Source organism: Hemitrygon akajei, chromosome 18 (genome assembly GCF_048418815.1).
Source record: "Hemitrygon akajei chromosome 18, sHemAka1.3, whole genome shotgun sequence".
In the NCBI taxonomy this organism is placed as follows: Eukaryota; Metazoa; Chordata; class Chondrichthyes; order Myliobatiformes; family Dasyatidae; genus Hemitrygon; species Hemitrygon akajei.
In genome coordinates this window covers 31,746,529-31,763,067 of record NC_133141.1, presented here as the reverse complement: position 1 = coordinate 31,763,067, position 16,539 = coordinate 31,746,529, and the positions used below count along the sequence as shown (strand labels likewise).

The following is a 16,539-nucleotide window of genomic DNA, read 5'->3' as shown; positions in this document are numbered from 1 at the left end:
GGTGCTCCCGGTGTGGGTCTGACCTAGGGATACGGAGATGGGAACTGTGCACGGTGCTCCCGGTGTGGGTCTGACCCAGGGATAGGGAGACAGGAACTCTGCATGGTGCTCCCGTTGTCAGTCTGACCAAGGCATAGGGAGACGGGAACTGTGTATGGTGCTCCCGGTGTGGGTCTGACCAAGGCTTAGGGAGACGGGAACTGTGTACAGTGCTCCCGATGTGTGTATGACCCAGGGATGGGGAGATGGGAACTGTGTACGGTGCTCCCGGTGTGGGTCTGACCCAGGGATGGGGAGACGGGAACTGTGCACGGTGCTCCCGGTGTGGGTCTGACCCAGGGATGGGGAGATGGGAACTGTGTACGGTGCTCCTGGTGTGGGTCTGACCCAGGGATGGGGAGACGGGAACTGTGTACGATGCTCCCTTTGTGGGTCTGACCCAGGGATAGTGAGACAGGAACTCTGCATGGTGCTCCTGTTGTCAGTCTGACCAAGGCATAGGGAGACGGGAACTGTGCACGGTGCTCCCGGTGTGGGTCTGACCCAGGGATGGGGAGATGGGAACTGTGTACGGTGCTCCCGTTGTGGGTCTGACCCAGGGATGGGGAGATGGGAACTGTGCACTGTGCTCCCGGTGTGGATCTCACCCAGGGATGGGGAGACGGGAACTATGCACGGTGCTCCCGGTGTGGGTCTGACCCAGGAGTGGGGAGACGGGAACAGTGAGTACGGTGCTCCCGGTGTGGATCTGACCCAGGGATGGGGAGACGGGAACTGTGCACGGTGCTCCCGGTGTGGGCCTGACCGAGGGATGGGGAGACGGGAACTGTGCACTGTGCTCCCGATGTAGATCTGACCCAGGGATGGGGAGACGGGAACTGAACACGGTGCTCCCGGTGTGGGTCTGACCCATGGATGGGGAGACGGGAACTGAGCACGGTGCTCCCGATGTGGGCCTGACCCAGGGATCGGGAGACTGGAACTGTGCATGGTGCTCCCGGTATGGGTACGACCCAGGGATGGGGAGACGGGAACTGTGCACGGTAGTCCCGATGTGGGTCTGATGCAGGGATAGGGATACGGGAACTGTGCACCGTGCTCCCGGTGTGGGTCTGATGCAGGGATAGGGATACGGGAACTGTGTACGGTGCTCCCAGTGTGGGTATGACCCAGGCATGGGGAGATGGGAACTGTGCACGGTGCTCCCGGTGTGGGTCTGACCTAGGGATACGGAGATGGGAACTCTGAACGGTGCTCCCGTTGTCAGTCTGACCAAGGCATAGGGAGACAGGAACTCTGCATGGTGCTCCCGTTGTCAGTCTGACCAAGGAATAGGGAGACGGGAACTGTGCACGGTGCTCCCGGTGTGGGTCTGACCCAGGGATGGGGAGATGGGAACTGTGTACGGTGCTCCCGTTGTGGGTATGACCCAGGGATGGGGAGATGGGATCTGTGCATGGTGCTCCCGGTGTGGGTCTGACCCAGGGATGGGGAGATGGGAACTGTGTACGATGCTCCCTTTGTGGGTCTGACCCAGGGACAGGGAGCTGGAAACTGTGCATGGTGCTCCCGGTGTGGGTCTGACCTAGGGATACGGAGATGGGAACTGTGCACGGTGCTCCCTGTGTGGGTCTGACTAAGGGATAGGGAGACGGGAACTGTGCATGGTGCTCCCGTTGTCAGTCTGACCAAGGCATAGGGAGACGGGAACTGTGCACGGTGCTCCCGGTGTGGGTCTGACCCAGGGATGGGGAGATGGGAACTGTGTACGGTGCTCCCGGTGTGGGTATGTCCCAGGAATGGGGAGATGGGAACTGTGCACGGTGCTCCCGGTGTGGGTCTGACCCAGGGATAGGGAGACAGGAACTCTGCATGGTGCTCCCGTTGTCAGTCTGACCAAGGCATAGGGAGACGGGAACTGTGTATGGTGCTCCCGGTGTGGGTCTGACCAAGGCTTAGGGAGACGGGAACTGTGTACAGTGCTCCCGGTGTGGGTATGACCCAGGGATGGGGAGATGGGAACTGTGTATGGTGCTCCCGGTGTGGGTCTGACGCAGGGATGGGGAGACGGGAACTGTGCACGGTGCTCCCGGTGTGGGTCTGACCCAGGGATGGGGAGATGGGAACTGTGTACGGTGCTCCTGGTGTGGGTCTGACCCAGGGATGGGGAGACGGGAACTGTGTACGATGCTCCCTTTGTGGGTCTGACCCAGGGATAGTGAGACAGGAACTCTGCATGGTGCTCCTGTTGTCAGTCTGACCAAGGCATAGGGAGACGGGAACTGTGCACGGTGCTCCCGGTGTGGGTCTGACCCAGGGATGGGGAGATGGGAACTGTGTACGGTGCTCCCGTTGTGGGTCTGACCCAGGGATGGGGAGATGGGAACTGTGCACTGTGCTCCCGGTGTGGATCTGACCCAGGGATGGGGAGACGGGAACTATGCACGGTGCTCCCGGTGTGGGTCTGACCCAGGAATGGGGAGACGGGAACAGTGAGTACGGTGCTCCCGGTGTGGATCTGACCCAGGGATGGGGAGACGGGAACTGTGCACGGTGCTCCCGGTGTGGGCCTGACCGAGGGATGGGGAGACGGGAACTGTGCACGGTGCTCCCGATGTAGATCTGACCCAGGGATGGGGAGACGGGAACTGTGCACGGTGCTCCCGGTGTGGGTCTGACCCATGGATAGGGAGACAGGAACTGTGCACGGTGCTCCTTGTGTGGGTCTGACCCAGGGATGGGGAGACGGGAACTGTGCACGGTGCTCCTGGTGTGGGTCTGACCCAGGGATAGGGAGACGGGAACTGTGCACGGTGCTCCCGATGTGGGCCTGACCCAGGGATCGGGAGACTGGAACTGTGCATGGTGCTCCCGGTATGGGTACGACCCAGGGATGGGGAGACGGGAACTGTGCACGGTAGTCCCGATGTGGGTCTGATGCAGGGATAGGGATACGGGAACTGTGCCCCGTGCTCCCGGTGTGGGTCTGACCCAGGGATAGGGAGACGGGAACTGTGCACTGTGCTCCCGGTGTGGATCTGACTCGGGGATAGGGAGACAGGAACTGTGCACAGTGCTCCCGGTGTGGGTCTGACCCAGGGATAGGGAGACAGGAACTGTGCACAGTGCTCCCGCTGTGGGTCTGACCCAGGGACAGGGAGATGGGAACTGTGCACGGTGTTCCTGGTGTGGGTCTGACCCAGGGACAGGGAGACGTGAACTGTGCACGGTGCTCCCGGAGTGGGTCTGACCCAGGGATGGGGAGATTGGAACTGTGCACGGTGCTCCCGGTGTGGATCTGACCCGGGGATAGGGAGACAGGAACTGTGCACAGTGCTCCCGGTGTGGGTCTGACCCAGGGATAGGGAGACAGGAACTGTGCACAGTGCTCCCGGTGTGGGTCTGACCCAGGGACAGGGAGATGGGAACTGTGCACTGTGTTCCTGGTGTGGGTCTGACCCAGGGATGGGGAGATTGGAACTGTGCACGGTGCTCCCGGTGTGGGTCTGACCCAGGGATGGGGAGATTGGAACTGTGCACGGTGCTCCCGGTGTGGGTCTGACCCATGGATAGGGAGACAGGAACTGTGCACGGTGCTCCTTGTGTGGGTCTGACCCAGGGATGGGGAGACGGGAACTGTGCACGGTGCTCCTGGTGTGGGTCTGACCCAGGGATAGGGAGACGGGAACTGTGCACGGTGCTCCCGATGTGGGCCTGACCCAGGGATCGGGAGACTGGAACTGTGCATGGTGCTCCCGGTATGGGTACGACCCAGGGATGGGGAGACGGGAACTGTGCACGGTAGTCCCGATGTGGGTCTGATGCAGGGATAGGGATACGGGAACTGTGCACCGTGCTCCCGGTGTGGGTCTGACCCAGGGATAGGGAGACGGGAACTGTGCACTGTGCTCCCGGTGTGGATCTGACCCGGGGATAGGGAGACAGGAACTGTGCACAGTGCTCCCGGTGTGGGTCTGACCCAGGGACAGGGAGATGGGAACTGTGCACGGTGTTCCTGGTGTGGGTCTGACCCTGGGACAGGGAGACGGGAACTGTGCACGGTGTTCCTGGTGTGGGTCTGACCCAGGGATGGGGAGATTGGAACTGTGCACGGTGCTCCCGGTGTGGGTCTGACCCAGGGATGGGGAGATTGGAACTGTGCACGGTGCTCCCGGTGTGGGTCTGACCCATGGATAGGGAGACAGGAACTGTGCACGGTGCTCCTTGTGTGGGTCTGACCCAGGGATGGGGAGACGGGAACTGTGCACGGTGCTCCTGGTGTGGGTCTGACCCAGGGATAGGGAGACGGGAACTGTGCACGGTGCTCCCGATGTGGGCCTGACCCAGGGATCGGGAGACTGGAACTGTGCATGGTGCTCCCGGTATGGGTACGACCCAGGGATGGGGAGACGGGAACTGTGCACGGTAGTCCCGATGTGGGTCTGATGCAGGGATAGGGATACGGGAACTGTGCACCGTGCTCCCGGTGTGGGTCTGACCCAGGGATAGGGAGACGGGAACTGTGCACAGTGCTCCCGGTGTGGGTCTGACCCAGGGACAGGGAGATGGGAACTGTGCACGGTGTTCCTGGTGTGGGTCTGACCCAGGGACAGGGAGACGGGAACTGTGCACGGTGCTCCTTGTGTGGGTCTGACCCAGGGATGGGGAGACGGGAACTGTGCACAGTGCTCCCGGTGTGGGTCTGACCCAGGGATAGGGAGATGGGAACTGTGCACGGTGTTCCTGGTGTGGGTCTGACCCAGGGATGGGGAGATTGGAACTGTGCACGGTGCTCCCGGTGTGGGCCTGACCCAGGGATAGGGAGACAGGAACTGTGCACAGTGCTCCCGGTGTGGGTCTGACCCAGGGACAGGGAGATGGGAACTGTGCACTGTGTTCCTGGTGTGGGTCTGACCCAGGGATGGGGAGATTGGAACTGTGCACGGTGCTCCCGGTGTGGGTCTGACCCAGGGATGGGGAGATTGGAACTGTGCACGGTGCTCCCGGTGTGGGTCTGACCCATGGATAGGGAGACAGGAACTGTGCACGGTGCTCCTTGTGTGGGTCTGACCCAGGGATGGGGAGACGGGAACTGTGCACGGTGCTCCTGGTGTGGGTCTGACCCAGGGATAGGGAGACGGGAACTGTGCACGGTGCTCCCGATGTGGGCCTGACCCAGGGATCGGGAGACTGGAACTGTGCATGGTGCTCCCGGTATGGGTACGACCCAGGGATGGGGAGACGGGAACTGTGCACGGTAGTCCCGATGTGGGTCTGATGCAGGGATAGGGATACGGGAACTGTGCACCGTGCTCCCGGTGTGGGTCTGACCCAGGGATAGGGAGACGGGAACTGTGCACTGTGCTCCCGGTGTGGATCTGACCCGGGGATAGGGAGACAGGAACTGTGCACAGTGCTCCCGGTGTGGGTCTGACCCAGGGACAGGGAGATGGGAACTGTGCACGGTGTTCCTGGTGTGGGTCTGACCCTGGGACAGGGAGACGGGAACTGTGCACGGTGTTCCTGGTGTGGGTCTGACCCAGGGATGGGGAGATTGGAACTGTGCACGGTGCTCCCGGTGTGGGTCTGACCCAGGGATGGGGAGATTGGAACTGTGCACGGTGCTCCCGGTGTGGGTCTGACCCATGGATAGGGAGACAGGAACTGTGCACGGTGCTCCTTGTGTGGGTCTGACCCAGGGATGGGGAGACGGGAACTGTGCACGGTGCTCCTGGTGTGGGTCTGACCCAGGGATAGGGAGACGGGAACTGTGCACGGTGCTCCCGATGTGGGCCTGACCCAGGGATCGGGAGACTGGAACTGTGCATGGTGCTCCCGGTATGGGTACGACCCAGGGATGGGGAGACGGGAACTGTGCACGGTAGTCCCGATGTGGGTCTGATGCAGGGATAGGGATACGGGAACTGTGCACCGTGCTCCCGGTGTGGGTCTGACCCAGGGATAGGGAGACGGGAACTGTGCACAGTGCTCCCGGTGTGGGTCTGACCCAGGGACAGGGAGATGGGAACTGTGCACGGTGTTCCTGGTGTGGGTCTGGCCCAGGGACAGGGAGACGGGAACTGTGCACGGTGCTCCTTGTGTGGGTCTGACCCAGGGATGGGGAGACGGGAACTGTGCACAGTGCTCCCGGTGTGGGTCTGACCCAGGGATAGGGAGATGGGAACTGTGCACGGTGTTCCTGGTGTGGGTCTGACCCAGGGATGGGGAGATTGGAACTGTGCACGGTGCTCCCGGTGTGGGCCTGACCCAGGGATAGGGAGACGGGAACTGTGCACGGTGCTCCCGGTGTGGGTCTGACCCATGGATAGGGAGACAGGAACTGTGCACGGTGCTCCTTGTGTGGGTCTGACCCAGGGATGGGGAGACGGGAACTGTGCACGGTGCTCCCGATGTGGGCCTGACCCAGGGATCGGGAGACGGGAACTGTGCACGGTGCTCCCGGTGTGGGTCTGACCCAGGGATGGGGAGATGGGAACTGTGTACGGTGCTCCCGTTGTGGGTCTGACCCAGGGATGGGGAGATGGGAACTGTGCACTGTGCTCCCGGTGTGGATCTCACCCAGGGATGGGGAGACGGGAACTATGCACGGTGCTCCCGGTGTGGGTCTGACCCAGGAGTGGGGAGACGGGAACAGTGAGTACGGTGCTCCCGGTGTGGATCTGACCCAGGGATGGGGAGACGGGAACTGTGCACGGTGCTCCCGGTGTGGGCCTGACCGAGGGATGGGGAGACGGGAACTGTGCACTGTGCTCCCGATGTAGATCTGACCCAGGGATGGGGAGACGGGAACTGAACACGGTGCTCCCGGTGTGGGTCTGACCCATGGATGGGGAGACGGGAACTGAGCACGGTGCTCCCGATGTGGGCCTGACCCAGGGATCGGGAGACTGGAACTGTGCATGGTGCTCCCGGTATGGGTACGACCCAGGGATGGGGAGACGGGAACTGTGCACGGTAGTCCCGATGTGGGTCTGATGCAGGGATAGGGATACGGGAACTGTGCACCGTGCTCCCGGTGTGGGTCTGATGCAGGGATAGGGATACGGGAACTGTGTACGGTGCTCCCAGTGTGGGTATGACCCAGGCATGGGGAGATGGGAACTGTGCACGGTGCTCCCGGTGTGGGTCTGACCTAGGGATACGGAGATGGGAACTCTGAACGGTGCTCCCGTTGTCAGTCTGACCAAGGCATAGGGAGACAGGAACTCTGCATGGTGCTCCCGTTGTCAGTCTGACCAAGGCATAGGGAGACGGGAACTGTGCACGGTGCTCCCGGTGTGGGTCTGACCCAGGGATGGGGAGATGGGAACTGTGTACGGTGCTCCCGTTGTGGGTATGACCCAGGGATGGGGAGATGGGATCTGTGCATGGTGCTCCCGGTGTGGGTCTGACCCAGGGATGGGGAGATGGGAACTGTGTACGATGCTCCCTTTGTGGGTCTGACCCAGGGACAGGGAGCTGGAAACTGTGCATGGTGCTCCCGGTGTGGGTCTGACCTAGGGATACGGAGATGGGAACTGTGCACGGTGCTCCCTGTGTGGGTCTGACTAAGGGATAGGGAGACGGGAACTGTGCATGGTGCTCCCGTTGTCAGTCTGACCAAGGCATAGGGAGACGGGAACTGTGCACGGTGCTCCCGGTGTGGGTCTGACCCAGGGATGGGGAGATGGGAACTGTGTACGGTGCTCCCGGTGTGGGTATGTCCCAGGAATGGGGAGATGGGAACTGTGCACGGTGCTCCCGGTGTGGGTCTGACCCAGGGATAGGGAGACAGGAACTCTGCATGGTGCTCCCGTTGTCAGTCTGACCAAGGCATAGGGAGACGGGAACTGTGTATGGTGCTCCCGGTGTGGGTCTGACCAAGGCTTAGGGAGACGGGAACTGTGTACAGTGCTCCCGGTGTGGGTATGACCCAGGGATGGGGAGATGGGAACTGTGTATGGTGCTCCCGGTGTGGGTCTGACGCAGGGATGGGGAGACGGGAACTGTGCACGGTGCTCCCGGTGTGGGTCTGACCCAGGGATGGGGAGATGGGAACTGTGTACGGTGCTCCTGGTGTGGGTCTGACCCAGGGATGGGGAGACGGGAACTGTGTACGATGCTCCCTTTGTGGGTCTGACCCAGGGATAGTGAGACAGGAACTCTGCATGGTGCTCCTGTTGTCAGTCTGACCAAGGCATAGGGAGACGGGAACTGTGCACGGTGCTCCCGGTGTGGGTCTGACCCAGGGATGGGGAGATGGGAACTGTGTACGGTGCTCCCGTTGTGGGTCTGACCCAGGGATGGGGAGATGGGAACTGTGCACTGTGCTCCCGGTGTGGATCTGACCCAGGGATGGGGAGACGGGAACTATGCACGGTGCTCCCGGTGTGGGTCTGACCCAGGAATGGGGAGACGGGAACAGTGAGTACGGTGCTCCCGGTGTGGATCTGACCCAGGGATGGGGAGACGGGAACTGTGCACGGTGCTCCCGGTGTGGGCCTGACCGAGGGATGGGGAGACGGGAACTGTGCACGGTGCTCCCGATGTAGATCTGACCCAGGGATGGGGAGACGGGAACTGTGCACGGTGCTCCCGGTGTGGGTCTGACCCATGGATAGGGAGACAGGAACTGTGCACGGTGCTCCTTGTGTGGGTCTGACCCAGGGATGGGGAGACGGGAACTGTGCACGGTGCTCCTGGTGTGGGTCTGACCCAGGGATAGGGAGACGGGAACTGTGCACGGTGCTCCCGATGTGGGCCTGACCCAGGGATCGGGAGACTGGAACTGTGCATGGTGCTCCCGGTATGGGTACGACCCAGGGATGGGGAGACGGGAACTGTGCACGGTAGTCCCGATGTGGGTCTGATGCAGGGATAGGGATACGGGAACTGTGCCCCGTGCTCCCGGTGTGGGTCTGACCCAGGGATAGGGAGACGGGAACTGTGCACTGTGCTCCCGGTGTGGATCTGACTCGGGGATAGGGAGACAGGAACTGTGCACAGTGCTCCCGGTGTGGGTCTGACCCAGGGATAGGGAGACAGGAACTGTGCACAGTGCTCCCGCTGTGGGTCTGACCCAGGGACAGGGAGATGGGAACTGTGCACGGTGTTCCTGGTGTGGGTCTGACCCAGGGACAGGGAGACGTGAACTGTGCACGGTGCTCCCGGAGTGGGTCTGACCCAGGGATGGGGAGATTGGAACTGTGCACGGTGCTCCCGGTGTGGATCTGACCCGGGGATAGGGAGACAGGAACTGTGCACAGTGCTCCCGGTGTGGGTCTGACCCAGGGATAGGGAGACAGGAACTGTGCACAGTGCTCCCGGTGTGGGTCTGACCCAGGGACAGGGAGATGGGAACTGTGCACTGTGTTCCTGGTGTGGGTCTGACCCAGGGATGGGGAGATTGGAACTGTGCACGGTGCTCCCGGTGTGGGTCTGACCCAGGGATGGGGAGATTGGAACTGTGCACGGTGCTCCCGGTGTGGGTCTGACCCATGGATAGGGAGACAGGAACTGTGCACGGTGCTCCTTGTGTGGGTCTGACCCAGGGATGGGGAGACGGGAACTGTGCACGGTGCTCCTGGTGTGGGTCTGACCCAGGGATAGGGAGACGGGAACTGTGCACGGTGCTCCCGATGTGGGCCTGACCCAGGGATCGGGAGACTGGAACTGTGCATGGTGCTCCCGGTATGGGTACGACCCAGGGATGGGGAGACGGGAACTGTGCACGGTAGTCCCGATGTGGGTCTGATGCAGGGATAGGGATACGGGAACTGTGCACCGTGCTCCCGGTGTGGGTCTGACCCAGGGATAGGGAGACGGGAACTGTGCACTGTGCTCCCGGTGTGGATCTGACCCGGGGATAGGGAGACAGGAACTGTGCACAGTGCTCCCGGTGTGGGTCTGACCCAGGGACAGGGAGATGGGAACTGTGCACGGTGTTCCTGGTGTGGGTCTGACCCTGGGACAGGGAGACGGGAACTGTGCACGGTGTTCCTGGTGTGGGTCTGACCCAGGGATGGGGAGATTGGAACTGTGCACGGTGCTCCCGGTGTGGGTCTGACCCAGGGATGGGGAGATTGGAACTGTGCACGGTGCTCCCGGTGTGGGTCTGACCCATGGATAGGGAGACAGGAACTGTGCACGGTGCTCCTTGTGTGGGTCTGACCCAGGGATGGGGAGACGGGAACTGTGCACGGTGCTCCTGGTGTGGGTCTGACCCAGGGATAGGGAGACGGGAACTGTGCACGGTGCTCCCGATGTGGGCCTGACCCAGGGATCGGGAGACTGGAACTGTGCATGGTGCTCCCGGTATGGGTACGACCCAGGGATGGGGAGACGGGAACTGTGCACGGTAGTCCCGATGTGGGTCTGATGCAGGGATAGGGATACGGGAACTGTGCACCGTGCTCCCGGTGTGGGTCTGACCCAGGGATAGGGAGACGGGAACTGTGCACAGTGCTCCCGGTGTGGGTCTGACCCAGGGACAGGGAGATGGGAACTGTGCACGGTGTTCCTGGTGTGGGTCTGACCCAGGGACAGGGAGACGGGAACTGTGCACGGTGCTCCTTGTGTGGGTCTGACCCAGGGATGGGGAGACGGGAACTGTGCACAGTGCTCCCGGTGTGGGTCTGACCCAGGGATAGGGAGATGGGAACTGTGCACGGTGTTCCTGGTGTGGGTCTGACCCAGGGATGGGGAGATTGGAACTGTGCACGGTGCTCCCGGTGTGGGCCTGACCCAGGGATAGGGAGACGGGAACTGTGCACGGTGCTCCCGGTGTGGGTCTGACCCATGGATAGGGAGACAGGAACTGTGCACGGTGCTCCTTGTGTGGGTCTGACCCAGGGATGGGGAGACGGGAACTGTGCACGGTGCTCCCGATGTGGGCCTGACCCAGGGATCGGGAGACTGGAACTGTGCATGGTGCTCCCGGTATGGGTACGACCCAGGGATGGGGAGACGGGAACTGTGCACGGTAGTCCCGATGTGGGTCTGATGCAGGGATAGGGATACGGGAACTGTGCACCGTGCTCCCGGTGTGGGTCTGACCCAGGGATAGGGAGACGGGAACTGTGCACAGTGCTCCCGGTGTGGGTCTGACCCAGGGACAGGGAGATGGGAACTGTGCACGGTGTTCCTGGTGTGGGTCTGACCCAGGGACAGGGAGACGGGAACTGTGCACGGTGCTCCCGGAGTGGGTCTGTCCCAGGGATAGGGAGACGGGAACTGTGCACGGTGTTCCTGGTGTGGGTCTGACCCAGGGATAGGGAGATGGGAACTGTGCACGGTGTTCCTGGTGTGGGTCTGACCCAGGGATGGGGAGATTGGAACTGTGCACGGTGCTCCCGGTGTGGGTCTGACCCATGGATAGGGAGACAGGAACTGTGCACGGTGCTCCTTGTGTGGGTCTGACCCAGGGATGGGGAGACGGGAACTGTGCACGGTGCTCCTGGTGTGGGTCTGACCCAGGGATAGGGAGACGGGAACTGTGCACGGTGCTCCCGATGTGGGCCTGACCCAGGGATCGGGAGACTGGAACTGTGCATGGTGCTCCCGGTATGGGTACGACCCAGGGATGGGGAGACAGGAACTGTGCACGGTAGTCCCGATGTGGGTCTGATGCAGGGATAGGGATACGGGAACTGTGCACCGTGCTCCCGGTGTGGGTCTGACCCAGGGATAGGGAGACGGGAACTGTGCACAGTGTTCCCGGTGTGGGTCTGACCCAGGGACAGGGAGATGGGAACTGTGCACGGTGTTCCTGGTGTGGGTCTGATCCAGGGACAGGGAGACGGGAACTGTGCACGGTGCTCCCGGAGTGGGTCTGACCCAGGGATAGGGAGACGGGAACTGTGCACAGTGCTCCCGGTGTGGGTCTGACCCAGGGATAGGGAGATGGGAACTGTGCACGGTGTTCCTGGTGTGGGTCTGACCCAGGGATGGGGAGATTGGAACTGTGCACGGTGCTCCCGGTGTGGGCCTGACCCAGGGATAGGGAGACGGGAACTGTGCACGGTGCTCCCGGTGTGGGTCTGACCCATGGATAGAGAGACAGGAACTGTGCACGGTGCTCCTTGTGTGGGTCTGACCCAGGGATGGGGAGACGGGAACTGTGCACGGTGCTCCTGGTGTGGGCCTGACCCAGGGATCGGGAGACTGGAACTGTGCATGGTGCTCCCGGTATGGGTACGACCCAGGGATGGGGAGACGGGAACTGTGCACGGTAGTCCCGATGTGGGTCTGATGCAGGGATAGGGATACGGGAACTGTGCACCGTGCTCCCGGAGTGGGTCTGACCCAGGGACAGGGAGACGGGAACTGTGCACGGTGCTCCCGGAGTGGGTCTGACTCAGGGATAGGGAGACGGGAACTGTGCACGGTCTTCCTGGTGTGGGTCTTACCCAGGGATAGGGAGATGGGAACTGTGCACGGTGTTCCTGGTGTGGGTCTGACCCAGGGATGGGGAGATTGGAACTGTGCACGGTGCTCCCGGTGTGGGCCTGACCCAGGGATAGGGAGACGGGAACTGTGCACGGTAAATCCAGTGCTGACTGGCAACTCCTACAACATTGCTGGTGCAAAACTGTATCAATCGCTGCCGTTGCTTTGGGTTTATCAGTTTTCATCCATTCAATATTATTGCTATCTTTCCTGTAGGTAGATGAACACAACTGCCCACAGTACTCCAAATTGGGGATCTTGAATTCTTCTCCAACAGAACATCCCAACTCAATAGATGGCCAATGTGCCAAAAGCTCTCTTTACAACCCTATGACACCACTTTGAAGGAATTATATCTGTATTTCTTTGTTTTATCGCAATCCTTTGTGCCTTCCTGTTCACTGTGTGAGTCCTACCCTGATATGTCAAAGTATCTGCATTAAATTCCATCTGCCATTTTTCCAGCTGGTCCAGATCCCACTCCAAGCCATGATAGCCTTCCTCGCTGTCCATTCCACCCACAATCTTGATGTCCTCCACAAATTTGCTGATCCAGTTTACCACATTATCACCCAGATCGTTGATATTGGCGGGTCACCATGGTAACGTCAGAGTTCAGAGTTCAATTTCTGTGTCTTCCTGTGTGTGTTTCCTCTGGATGCTCTGTTTTCCTATCACAGTACAAATATGTACCAGTCAGTGGGTTAGTAGGTCATTGTAAGTTATCCTGTGATTAGGCTCGGGTTAAATCGGTGGGTTGCTGGGTGGTGCGGCTCGTTAGGCCATAATGTCCTGTTCTGCACTGTATCTCTAAATAATTAACTAAATAATAAACATCAATGGACCCAGCACTGATCCAAGTACTTACTGTATATATCTGGTCCATTAGAATACCTTCTAATATCTTTCCCACTACTGATGTCAGGCTCTCTGGCCCATAATTTTCCATCTTATTTTTAAAGTCTTTTTTAAACAATGGAACAACATTAGCTATTGACCAGTCCCTAGCACCCTGCGTGGCTAAGGACATTTTTAATATCTTTAACATGGGAAAATCTGCAGAAGATTTTGTGTGTGTGTGTGTGTGTGTGTGTGTGTGTGTGTGTGTGTGTGTGTGTGTGTGTGTGTGTGTGTGTGTGTGTGTGTGTGTGTGTGTGTGTGTGTGTGTGTGTGTGTGTGTGTGTGTGTGTTGCTTTAAATATCTCTGCTAGGGCCCCTGTAATTTCTACACTTGCCTCCTGCAGCATCGAAGGGAACACCTTGTCAGGCCCTGGGGATTTATCCACACTAATTTGCCTCAAGACAACAAACAGCTCCTCCTCTGTAATCTGTATAGGGTCCATGACCTCACTACTGCTTCGCCTCACTTCTATAGATTCTGTGTCCGTCTCCCGAGTAAACATAGAAAATAGGTGCAGGAGTAGGCCATTCGGCCCTTCGAGCCTGCACCGCCACTCAGTATGATCATGGCTGATCATCCAACTCAGATCCCTGTACCTGCTTTCTCTCCATACCCCCTGATCCCTTTAGCCACAAGGGCCATATCTAACTTCCTCTTAAATATAGCCAATGAACCGGCCTCAACTGTTTCCTGTGGCAGAGAATTCCACAGATTCACCACTCTTTGTGTGAAGAAGTTTTTCCTCATCTCGGTCCTAAAAGGCTTCCCCTTTATCCTTAAACTGTGACCCCCTCGTTCTGGACTTCCCCAACATCGGAAACAATCTTCCTGCATCTAGCCTGTCCAATCCCTTTAGAATTTTATACGTTTCAATAAGATCCCCCTTCAATCTTCTAAATTCCAGTGAGTATAAGCCTAGTCGATCCAGTCTTTCTTCATATGAAAGTCCTGCCATCCCAGGAATCAATCTGGTGAACCTTCTCTGTACTCCTTCTATGGCAAGAATGTCTTTCCTCAGATTAGGGGACCAAAACTGCACACAATATTCTAGGTGCGGTCTCACCAAGGCCTTGTACAACTGCAGTAGAACCTCCCTGCTCCTGTACTCAAATCCTTTTGCTATGAATACCAACATACCATTTGCCTTTTTCACCGCCTGCTGTACCTGCATGCCCACCTTCAATGACTGGTGTACAATGACACCCAGGTCTCGTTGCATCTCCCCTTTTCCTAATCGGCCACCGTTCAGATAATAATCTGTTTTCCTGTTCTTGCAACCAAAGTGGATAACCTCACATTTATCCACATTAAATTGCATCTGCCATGAATTTGCCCACTCACCTAACCTATCCAAGTCACCCTGCATCCTCTTAGCATCCTTCTCACAGCTAACACCGCCGCCCGGCTTCGTGTCATCCGCAAACTTGGAGATGCTGCATTTAATTTTCTCGTCTAAATCATTAATATATATTGTAAACAACTGGGGTCCCAGCACTGAGCCTTGCGGTACCCCACTAGTCACTGCCTGCCATTCTGAAAAGGTCCCGTTTACTCCCACTCTTTGCTTCCTGTCTGCCAACCAATTCTCTATCCACATCAATACCATACCCCCAATACTGTGTGCTTTAAGTTTGCACACTTATCTCCTGTGTGGGACCTTGTCAAAAGCCTTTTGAAAATAAAGTGAAGACAGATGATGCAAAAAAATCCATTTAAGATCTCCCCTGTCTCTTTTGGCTCCAATCAATCTGATCTTCCAGAGGAACAATTTTGTCTTTTGCTCTTAACATATCTGTAAAATTCCTTAGGATTCTCCTTCACCTTGTCTGCTGGAGCAACCTCATGCCTTCTATTAACCCTCCTGATTTCCTTCTTAAGTGTTCTCTTGCATTTCTTATCTCCTCAAGTACCTCATTTGTTCCTGCCTGCCCTACCTGCCATGTACCTCCTTTTCTTTCTTAACCAGGGTCTCAATATCTCTTGAAAACCAAGGTTCCCTAAATCAGTTATCCTTGCCTTTTATTCTGACAGGAACATACAATGTCTGTGCTCTCAAAATTTCACTTTTGAATGTCTCCCACTTACCAAGTACTGTATACCTTTGCCAGAAAACAACCTGTCTCAATCCACATTTGCCAGATCCTTTCTGATACGATCAAAATTGGCCTTTCTCCAATTTAGAATCCCAACCTGAGGACCAGACCAGAAACAAGAGAAAATCTGCTGGAACTCCAAGCAACACACACAAAATGCTGGAGGAACTCAGCAGGCCAGGCAGCATCTATGGGGAAAATGTACAGTTGATGTTTCAGGCCGAGACTCTTCGGCAGGACTGGAGAAAAAAGACGAGGAGTAGACTTAAAAGGTTGGGGAGGGAAACTGGGGAGGTAGTGTGGAGGGATGAAATAAAGAGCTGGGAGGTTGACTGGTGAAAGAGATACAGGGCTAGAGAAGGGGGAGTCTGACAGGAAGGACAGAAGGCCATGGAAGAAAGAAAAGGGGAAGGAGCACCAGAGGGAGGTGATGGGCAGGCAAGGAGATAAGGTGAGAGAGGGAAAGGGATGGGGAATAGAGAAGGGAGGGGCATTATTGGATGTTTGAGAAATCAATGTCCATGCCATCAGGCTGGAGGTTACCCAAACGGAATATGAGGTGTTGTTCCTCCAACCTGAGTGTGGCCTTATCGCGACAGTGGAGGAGGCCATGGATAGACATATTGGAATGGGAATGGGAAGTGGAATTAAAATGGGTGGCCACTGGGAGATCCCACTTTCCTGGCGGACTCAGAGCAGGTGGGGCTGCCTCTTGCAGTGTCTGGATACATTGGTAGAGAAAGGTGAGGTGATTGTAAGCATGAGCATATAGGATTTGTGAGGAACATCCTATATACAGCACAGAAACAGGCTCTTTAGCTCAACTTGTCTGTGCTGAGGAAGGTGGCCATCTAAACTATTTCCACCTGCCTGTGTTTGGCCCATCCCTCTAAACCTTTTTTATCCATGTACATGTCCAAATGTGTTTCAAAGTTGTTATTGTACCTGCCTCAACCACTTTCTGGCAGTTTGTTCCACATAGATATCATCTTTTGTATAAAAAAGTTGTCCCTCGGGTCCCAATTAAATCTCTCTCCTCTCACTTTAAACCTGTGCCATCCAATTCTTGGTATCCCAACCCTGGGGAAAAAACAGCAC

General features: G+C 58.0%; 1 long non-coding RNA gene across 1 annotated transcript in view; it reads left to right on the top strand.

Moving 5' to 3' along the window:
- Positions 1–15,700, top strand: part of LOC140741257 (uncharacterized) — a 61,669-nt gene extending 45,969 nt beyond the window's left edge. Inside the window, exon 3 of the long non-coding RNA XR_012102040.1 lies at positions 15,530–15,700. This is a non-coding gene — a long non-coding RNA (uncharacterized lncRNA). The remainder of the gene's footprint in view (positions 1–15,529) is intronic.
- Positions 15,701–16,539: the final 839 nt, after the last annotated feature.